A 9,618-nucleotide genomic window follows, 5' to 3' on the forward strand; every position below is an offset into this window, starting at 1 on the left:
TGGGTCACATGGATTACTTGGATAGGAGATTAAATGGGTATAGTTAATACCCATGAAATATATATGGGTATATATGTATATAAGGTTAGTTTAATTATTAATTATTATTAATGGTTAAATTAGAATCATTATTCAGTATATATATATTATATAGTTTTAGGGTTATATATATATATATATCTGAAATCACGTTGGGGGATAGCAGACTTATATATATATATATATATATTTCTTTTATTCACTATTATATTTTCTTTTCTTTTTCTTTTCCGTCTCCTCATATAATTAGAATTAGGTTTTTTATATAAGCCTATTTATATATCATTATATGTTTATCAAGGGTTTTATAACCCTATTCACGAAATAGTGGAGGCAGAGAGAAAGAACAGAGAGTTGTGAGAGAATGGAGAGAGAAGGACGAGAGGGATTGGCCAAGAACTAAGGCTGAACCAAAAAGAGGTTCTTGAGGCTTGCTCGTGGGTTGAATTAAGGGCAACAGAGGAGTTGAGAACAGTCATGGATTGTCGAAAAAATCTAGGAAGATGACATTGAGATTTTAATCCGAAATCTCAAAAACAAGTTCATATTCTAACTCTTTTCCTTAGACTTGTGTTCTTTGCATGCCTAAGACAATTCCTGGGGTAAATAGACATTTAAATTGATCATGTATGCATGTTGAATCAGATTAAAATAGTATGTATGTTAATGAAAATTATAATTATTTGATCCTGAATTTTCTTGTGTGAATATTTGTTTTAATTGATGTTGACAATGCATAATGGATTTAAATAATTTTCTGGAATGACCTGGGACTTAGTTCAAATCGTTAGGGACCTTATCATAGAAGAACAGAATGACCGGAAGTAGCTGGAGGTGAAGCAGACGATGCAAAACAGGGGGAGAGCCGGCTCCATTTTGAAGGGAGGCGGCTCCCATTGAAAAGAGGCGGCTCCCTCTTGAGGGGAGCCAGCTCTACGTGGTGGGGAGGCTACTCCCTTAAGGGGGGAGGCGGCTCCATGATGGGGGGAGGCGGCTCCCTCTGTGGGGGAGGTGGCTTCTTTCCTAATTGATGGGTTTTGACAGATTTTTGGCCATTGGGTTTGATTTTTAGGGTCCCAAATTTAATTAGGAACTTTCTGGGGAGTTTAAATGATTTATAAGGACATATTAAAACCCCGGAGTGCATAATAATGCATAATAAACCACATAGTGCTAAGAACTTGAACAATATGAAATTCTTAAATAAATTTGCATATTGTTGGATATGGATGATTTAAATTGCTTACCTTAACTCTGGCAATTTTCTATGTATGATCATACAGTTGTTAGTCATGTATCAGTGGAATAATATGAACATATTATTTTACATATTTTTAATATGTTTATTATGGATTAATTGATGTTTAAATTTATTATTCATTTCATCAATTATTGGTTTTGTGGATTATATGCACCGGTATGGGACGGTGGCATATTAGGGACAGATTAGCTCAAAACGTTAAGTCTTACCTATTCTGGAATAAGGGAATAGATTAACTATAATGTTACGTCCTAATTCTAATTCGTGTCAGGTCAACGAACAGTTGAAAGACATTACCTTGATTTTGGATGGATTTTTATATATATGATTATGGTACCACAATATGAGCTTGAGTCTCAGGATTGATGGTTAGGGAGTGTATATGCAGTGGGATGCATAACTGGCTATGATGGTTAATGGTGTACCCTGTTAGGTTTAAGTACACAACCCCACTTCAGGTGCATTTTACATGTTGCTACTAGTCAGGTTGAGACCACTTTGTAGTCCAGTGAGAGTCCCTTAGTGTGTGTGTGTGTGTGTGTGTGTATATATATATATATGGAATATATAGTTATTATTGAGTTGTCTAGGATGTACATGTGTATCGTGTTTCTGTTTGGATTGTAGTAGAGTAGAACTTGCTCGTGGGCCTGACCCACTATTATTTTTCAAGTGTTCGTCAGTTCCAAGTTTAGAGCTTGTTCGTGCCAGATAGAGACAGTCACTCATTCTTCCGACTACGTAGGACTTTTCTTCATGTTTTAGCTTTGGATTTTGTTTCAGTTCAGGGTTTATATTTAGTTCGGATATTATTAGGGGTCCACTAGATGGATTCCCGAGTTGTATTAATATTGGAGGTTTTGGAAATATTAAATTATTTCATTAATATTTTGAGGATTTATAATTTAGATTTCTTTTAGCTTATTTAATCTTTATTTTTTAAATTATTCTTGTATTCTATGCTTGTTTATATACTTAATTGTTTGGTATCACTCTGATCTGCGCTCGGACTTGATCACCCGTGGCTCTAGAATCGAGGGGTATCATAGTTGGTATCAGAGTACTCCAGGTTCAAGTGTCTCTAGGATTCTTTCATATAAGACTTTCGCATAGTGTATTCTTTTGTTTAGAGCCTAAATTTAGGATTCATTGTATTCCTTTACGGTCCGTTTAGAACATATTGATGTCAATATTATTCTATAATTTCAGAATGGTTGGCAATAGGAAGAGGATAGGGTTCGCTATGAAAGCAAAGAAGGACCCAAAGAAAAAAAAATTACTCTAACGATTCCTCTGCGAAGGTAGACCAAGAAAATAAAATTGGAGACTAAGGAATTGGTTCCAATAAGTGTTGTTTCAGAGTATAAGTCAATGAAGGTTTCTTGTATGCGACATTGGTCACCATACTGTGGACCCAACACAACTTCGGTGGTGCTCGAAGCTGAGATAAGTGGAGAGGAGGACCGTGAGGAAAGTCCCAATGAAGAAAATGTTGGAGCATCCAAGAAGGAGGGTACCAAAGTTCAAGATGAATGCTCTTTTAAGAGTGATTTTTATTACTAGTAGTAGTGGAAGTATTATTAAAAGTGTAGTACTGTTTAAATCACGTGCGCTAGTATTATTTTAAAGAATACATGACGATTATTCTTTTGACAATTTATGGTTTAAAGAAGTTCTTAATAAAATGAACTAGTAGTTTTGGTATCTCAATTGTGTTTCATGAGAGCATTTTTGTGATATTTACAAAAATGGTTTTATTAAAATATATTGGAATGTGTATATTTCGATAATAAAGGAAAATCATAGTGGAGTGATTTGTATTTGGACAAGTATACAAATTTTTGCTTATAGGTACGTTGTGTCGAGACAGGACAATTACTAATGAGTTTATAAAAGAAACTTGTGGGAATCAATTCTGTAAGTTTGATTACAGAGGAGACAATTTGGCACCTTCAAGGGTAGTTGCTACATTTGTGGAGAGTTTGGTCACACTTCCAAGCAGTGTCCTAAATTAGGACAGGGACAGGGACAACATGTGCAGTAGGGATGGAGGGCACCATTACCTTTACCCATTCCACAGATTCCACGGATTCAGGGACAGACATATCCGGCTTTACCAACACTGCCACAGCCTCACGGACATGTACCACAGCAGTTGCATTATAGCAGGGTGTACAACCCCATGCCACAGGATATTCAGGCACCTCAGGATGTTGAGGGTATATTTCCTATTCATGATATACATGGTCGTGTTTTATTTGATACGGGTGCTACACATTCATTCATGATGACGCTAGTATGCGATAGACCTCATTGTATTTCTACACCTTTAGGCGATACTACCATTTTACATGAGAGTGATGGGCCTGTGACAATAAATATTGGTAGACTTAGATTTCTAGCCAATCTATCGGTCCTGGACATGCACACTTATGATGTGATACTTGGGATGAATTGGTTATCTCACTGCCATACCTAAGTTAATTGTTATGATAGGTCTATTGTTTTCACTATATCTGGTCAGGATATATACGTTGTCACTATGCCATGTTCTAACGGGGTTTCTAGTACTTATTTATTCTATTTAGAGGAGAAGACTGAGTAGTAGATTACTGTGTCACTGGATAGCATACCAGTTATGCAGGAATTCTGAGATATTTTTCAAGAGATTCCAGGGTTGCCACCTAGTCATAAGATAGACATTGTTATTGACTTAGCTTCAGGTATTATGCCTATTGCTAGAGCACCATACAGGATGACACCAGTGGAGATGCGTGAGCCGAGGGATCAGATTCAGCAATTACTCAGTCAGGGTTTTATTCGTAGGAGTACTTCACCCTGGGGAGCACCAGTTTTGTTTGTGAAGAAGAAGGATGGTTCACTTCATTTGTGTATAGATTACAGGGAGTTAAATAAGGTTACTATTTGGAACAAGTACCCTTTACCCAGGATCGATGATCTTTTTGATCAGTTGAAGGGAGTTACATACTTCTCTAAGATTGATCTGCGTTTTGGATATCATCAACTTCGGGTTAGGGAGCAAGATGTTCCTAGGACAGCATTTCTAACTAGATATGGTTCTTATGAGTTTCGTGTCATGCCTTTCGGATTGACTAATGCACCAGCAGTCTTCATGGATTTAATGAACAGAGTCTTCAGGGCTTACTTAGATCAATTTGTCATTGTCTTTATTGATGATATTTTGATTTATTCTAGGTCGGAGGACAATCATGCTAGACATCTTCGCATAGTGTTATAGACGCTTCGTGAACACCAGTTATATGCCAAATTCAAGAAATGTGAATTTGGCAATGGGAAGTAAAGTTTCTAGGTTATGTAGTGTCAAAAAGGGGAATAGTGGTAGAGCAAAGTTTCTAGGTTATGTAGTGTCAAAAAGGGGAATAGTGGTAGATCCAGCCAAGGTTTCAGCAATGGTAGAGTGGGGACAACCCACTTCACTTATCGAGATTCGGAGTTTTGTGGGATTGGCAGGATACTATTGTAGATTCATTCAGGGGTTCTCGAAGATAACAGGACCACTCACTCACTTAACTAAGAAGGGGGTATGGTTTGTATAGGATGAACACTGTCAGAAAGCTTCCGATGAGCTAAAGAGCAAATTAACTTCTGCACCGGTTCTGTCTACTCCACAGAGCGGAATAGAGTATCTTGTCTACACAGATACTTCTTTACAAGGTCTTGGGTGTGTTTTAATGTAGAAGTAATGACCAATTTCATATGGATCTCATAAACTTAAGCTTCATGAGCTTAATTATCCAACACATGATTTGGAATTGGCAGCTGTGGTCTTCACCTTACGCATTTGGAGGCATTATCTATTGGGTGAGTCTTTCAGATTATTTAGTAATCACAAGAGTCTACAGTATTTGTTCACTTAGGTGGAGCTGAATATGAGACCTAACAGATGGTTAGAGTTTGTGAAAGACTATCATTTCTTTATACAGTACCATCTAGAGAAAGCGAATGTGGTGGCAGATACACTCAGTCGCCGACCCTATGCAAGTTTTGTTGCTTTATTCACCACTCAATGGAATGCTTCGAAAACTGTTGATGAATTATCAGATGCTTTTATGGCTTGCATGGTAGTTACACCTTCTAGCATTCACAGTACAACTCATGGATCAACAGTGCGATGACAAAGTTGCAGAGATAGCTTCTGGGGAGGTTCCATTTTACTATGTTGGGATTGATCGAGGCTTGAGGTACAAGGGAGGTTTAATGGTACCTTCTGTTGATGATTTGAGAAAGCATGTTCTAATTGAGTCTCATCATTCTGAGTTTTCTGTTCATACAGGAGGAGATAAAATGTATCAGGATATGAAGCGGCAGTTTTAGTGGGCAGGTATCAAGAAGGACATTGCAATACTTGTCTCTAAGTGCAGTACTTGTCAGATGGTCAAGATCGATCATCAAAGGTCGCCAGGAGCTCTACAGCCACTACCTATTCCAGAGTGGAAATGGGAGAGCATTTCTATGGATTTTGTGGAGGGATTGCCTAATTCATTTAAGGATCACAATTCTATTTGGGTCATCATTGATAGGTTGACTAAGTCAACTCGATTCTTGCTTATTCACACTGATTTCACTTTAGAACAATTGGCGAGACTTTACATTACAGAGATTGTAAAGCTATATGGCATTCTATTATCTATTATATCGGACAGGTATTCGAGCTTTGTGTCAAGATTCTGGAAGAGTTTTCAACAGGCTTTAGGTACAGAGTTGCGTCTTAGCACTGCTTATTATCTTTAAACTGATGGACAAACCAAGAGGGTTAATCAGATCATGGAGGATATGCTTTGTTCTTGTGTTCTTGACTTTAAGGGCCACTAGGAGGATTATTTGCCACTTGTAGAGTTTGTATACAACAATAGCTTTCTGAAGACTATTGGTATGGCACTGTTTGAGGCATTATATGATCGACCATGTCGATCTCCTGTTTGTTGGATGGAGGTTGGAGATAGTAGATTTTTGGGTCCTGAATTCATTAAGGACACCTCTGAGAAGATCGCTCTTATTAGGGATCATATGCGTACTGCCTAGAGTAGGAAGAAGAGTTATGCAGATCGTCATACTCGTACATTGGAATTCAGGTTGGCGATCAGGTTCTACTTAAAGTGTCTCTTATGAAGGGAATAATGCACTTTGGGAAGAAAAGGAAGTTGTCACCACGGTTTGTCAGTCCAATCATGATTACGGATTGAATAGGTGTTGTAGCTTATCGGTTAGCACTTTCGGACCATTTAGATCATGTGCACAATGTGGTTTATGTTTCCATGTTGCGGAAATTTTTGTGAGATGAGGATCATTATCAGCATATCGATGTTAGTGAAATTAACTTGCAGCCGGATGCAACATATGTGGAGCCACCGTGTCGTATTGTAGATCATCGGGAACAGATTCTTCCCAATAAGGTTATGCCTTTAGTGTGTGTACAGTGGAGTCACCATAATAAGGTTGAGTCTACTTGGGAACGGGAGGATGTCATTCGCTCACAGTTTCCTGAAATATTGGAAGAAAATAAGAGCGACTTCCGAGGACGGAATTCCTTTTGTTAGGGGGGAAGAATGTAATACCCCTAATTTTAAAAAGATAGTCTCGGTATTTATTTTATGGTTTTATTGCATTTTTAAATTCATTATTAGCTTATTTAAATTCATTATTTGATTATTTGGCTATTTGTTTTCATTTAAATTGTATGCTTATGTGGAAATTGAACTAATTGTTTTGCTTGAATAAATTGATTAATTAAATAATATGATTAAATGATGCGTGCTATCTGTTTTATGTGCTAAGTGTTTAGTTGTAATTAATTATCTAAATTGAATGTTTATTTTATTTTAAGGAGTTGGGCTTGGATAGTAGTAATGGACCACCCGTTTGGGTCACATGGATTACCTGGATAGGAGATTAAATGGTACAGTTAATACCCTTGGATGGTTATGTATATATATATGGGTATATATGTATATAAGGTTAGTTTAATTATTAATTATTATTAATGGTTAAATTAGAATCATTATTCAATATATATATATATATTATATAGTTTTAGGGTTATATATATATATATATATATATCTGAAATCACGTCGGGGGATAGCAGACTTATATATATATATATTATTTTATATTATATTTTCTTTTCTTTTTCTTTTCCGTCTCCTCATATAATTAGAATTAGGTTTTTCATATAAGCCTATATATATATCGTTATATGTCTGCCAAAGGTTTTAGAACCCTATTCACGAAACAGTGGAGGCAGAGAGAAAGAACAGAGAGTTGTGAGAGAACGGAGAGAGAAGGATAAGAGGGATTGGCCAAGAACCAAGGCTGAACCAAGAAGAGGTTCTTGAGGCTTGCTCGTGGGTTGAATCAATGGCAACAGAGGAGTTAAGAACAGTCGTGGATTACTGGAAAAATCTAGGAAGACAACGTTGAGATTTTAATCTAAAATCTTAAAGGCAAGTTCATATTCTAACTCTTTCCCTTAGACTCGTGTTCTTTGCATGCCTAAGACAATTCCAGGGGTAAATAGACATTTAAATTGATCATGTATGCATGTTAAATTGGATTAAAATAGTATGTATGTTAATGAAAATTATAATTATTTTAACCTGAAATTTCTTGCGTGAATATTTGTTTTAATTGATGTTGACAATGCATAATGGATTTAAATAATTTTCTGGAATGATCTAGGACTTAGTTTAGATCGTTAGGGACCTTATCATAGACGAACGGAATGACCGGAAGTCACCGGAGGTGAAGTAGATGATGCAACACAGGGGAAGAGACGGCTCCCTTTTAAAAGGAAGCGATTCCCATTGAAAAGAGGCGACTCCCTCTTGAGGGGAGCCGGCTCTACATGGTGGGGAGGTGACTCCCTTAAGGGGGGAGCTGGCTCCCTTAAGGGGGGAGCCGGCTCCCTCTATAGGGGAGGCGGCCCCTTTCTTAATTAATGGGTTTTGACGGATTTTTGGCCACTGGGTTTGATTTGGGGTTCTAAATTTAATTAGGAACTTTCGTGGGGAGTTTAAAGGATTTCTAAGGACATATTAAAACCCCAGAGTGCGTAATAAAGCATAATAAACCGCATAGTGCTAAGAACTTGAATAATATGAAATTCTTAAATAAATTTGCATATTGTTGGATATGGATGATTTAAATTGCTTACCTTTACTCTGGCAATTTTCTATGTATGATTATACAGTTGTTAATCTTGTATCAGCGGAATAATATTAACATGTTATTTTACATATTTTTAATATGCTTATTATGGATTAATTGATGTTTAAATTTGTTATTCATTTCATCAATTATTGGATTTGTGGATTATATGCACTGATATGGGACAGTGGCATATTAGGGACGGATTAGCTCAAAACGCTAAGTCCTACCTATTCTAAAATAAGGGATTGGATTAACTATAATGTTAAGTCCTACTTATAATTCGTGTCAGATCAATGAACAGTTGAATGACGTTACCTTGGTTTTGGATAGATTTTTATATATATGATTATAGTACCACGATATGAGCTTGAGTCTCAAGATCGATGGTTAGGGAGTGTATATGTAGTGGGATGCATAACTGGCTATGATGGTTAGTGGTGTACCCTTTTAGGTTTAGGTAATTATGCCCACTTCAAGTGCGTTTTGCATGTTATTACTAGGAAGGTTGAGACCGCCTTGTAGTCCAGTGAGAGTCCCTTAGTGTGTATATATATATATATATGGACTATATAGCTATTGTTGAGTTGTTTAGGGTGTACATATGTATCAGGTTTCTGTTTGGATTGTAGTAGAGTATAACTTAATCGTGGGCCTAACCCACTATTATTTTTCAAGTGTTCGACAGTTCCAGGTTTAGAACTTGTTCGTGTCAAAGAGAGACAGTCACTCATTCTTCCGACTACGTAGGACTTTTCATCATGTTTTAGCTTTGTATTTTATTTCAGTTCAGTTATTTATATTAAGTTGGGATATTATTAGGAGTCTACTGGATGAATTCCCGAGTTGTATTAATATTGGAGGGTTTGAAAATATTGAATTATTTCATTAATATTTCAAGGATTTATTATTTAGATTTCTTTCAGCTTATTTAATCTTTGTTCTTTAAATTCTTCTTGTATTCTATGCTTGTTTATATACTTAATTGTTTGGTATCCCTCAGATCTGTGCTCGGGCTTGATTACCCGTGGCTCTAGAATCGAGGGGTATCACAAAGCATGCTTATATGCCTTTCATACACTCCGTGGTTTATTGTCATCCGTTCCCATCATGCAACTTCCGAATTGGTC

This window comes from Cornus florida, unplaced genomic scaffold (assembly GCF_030987335.1).
Source record: "Cornus florida cultivar Cherokee Brave unplaced genomic scaffold, ASM3098733v1 CherokeeBrave_3.0.0_Hap2_Chr05, whole genome shotgun sequence".
Taxonomy (NCBI): domain Eukaryota; kingdom Viridiplantae; phylum Streptophyta; class Magnoliopsida; order Cornales; family Cornaceae; genus Cornus; species Cornus florida.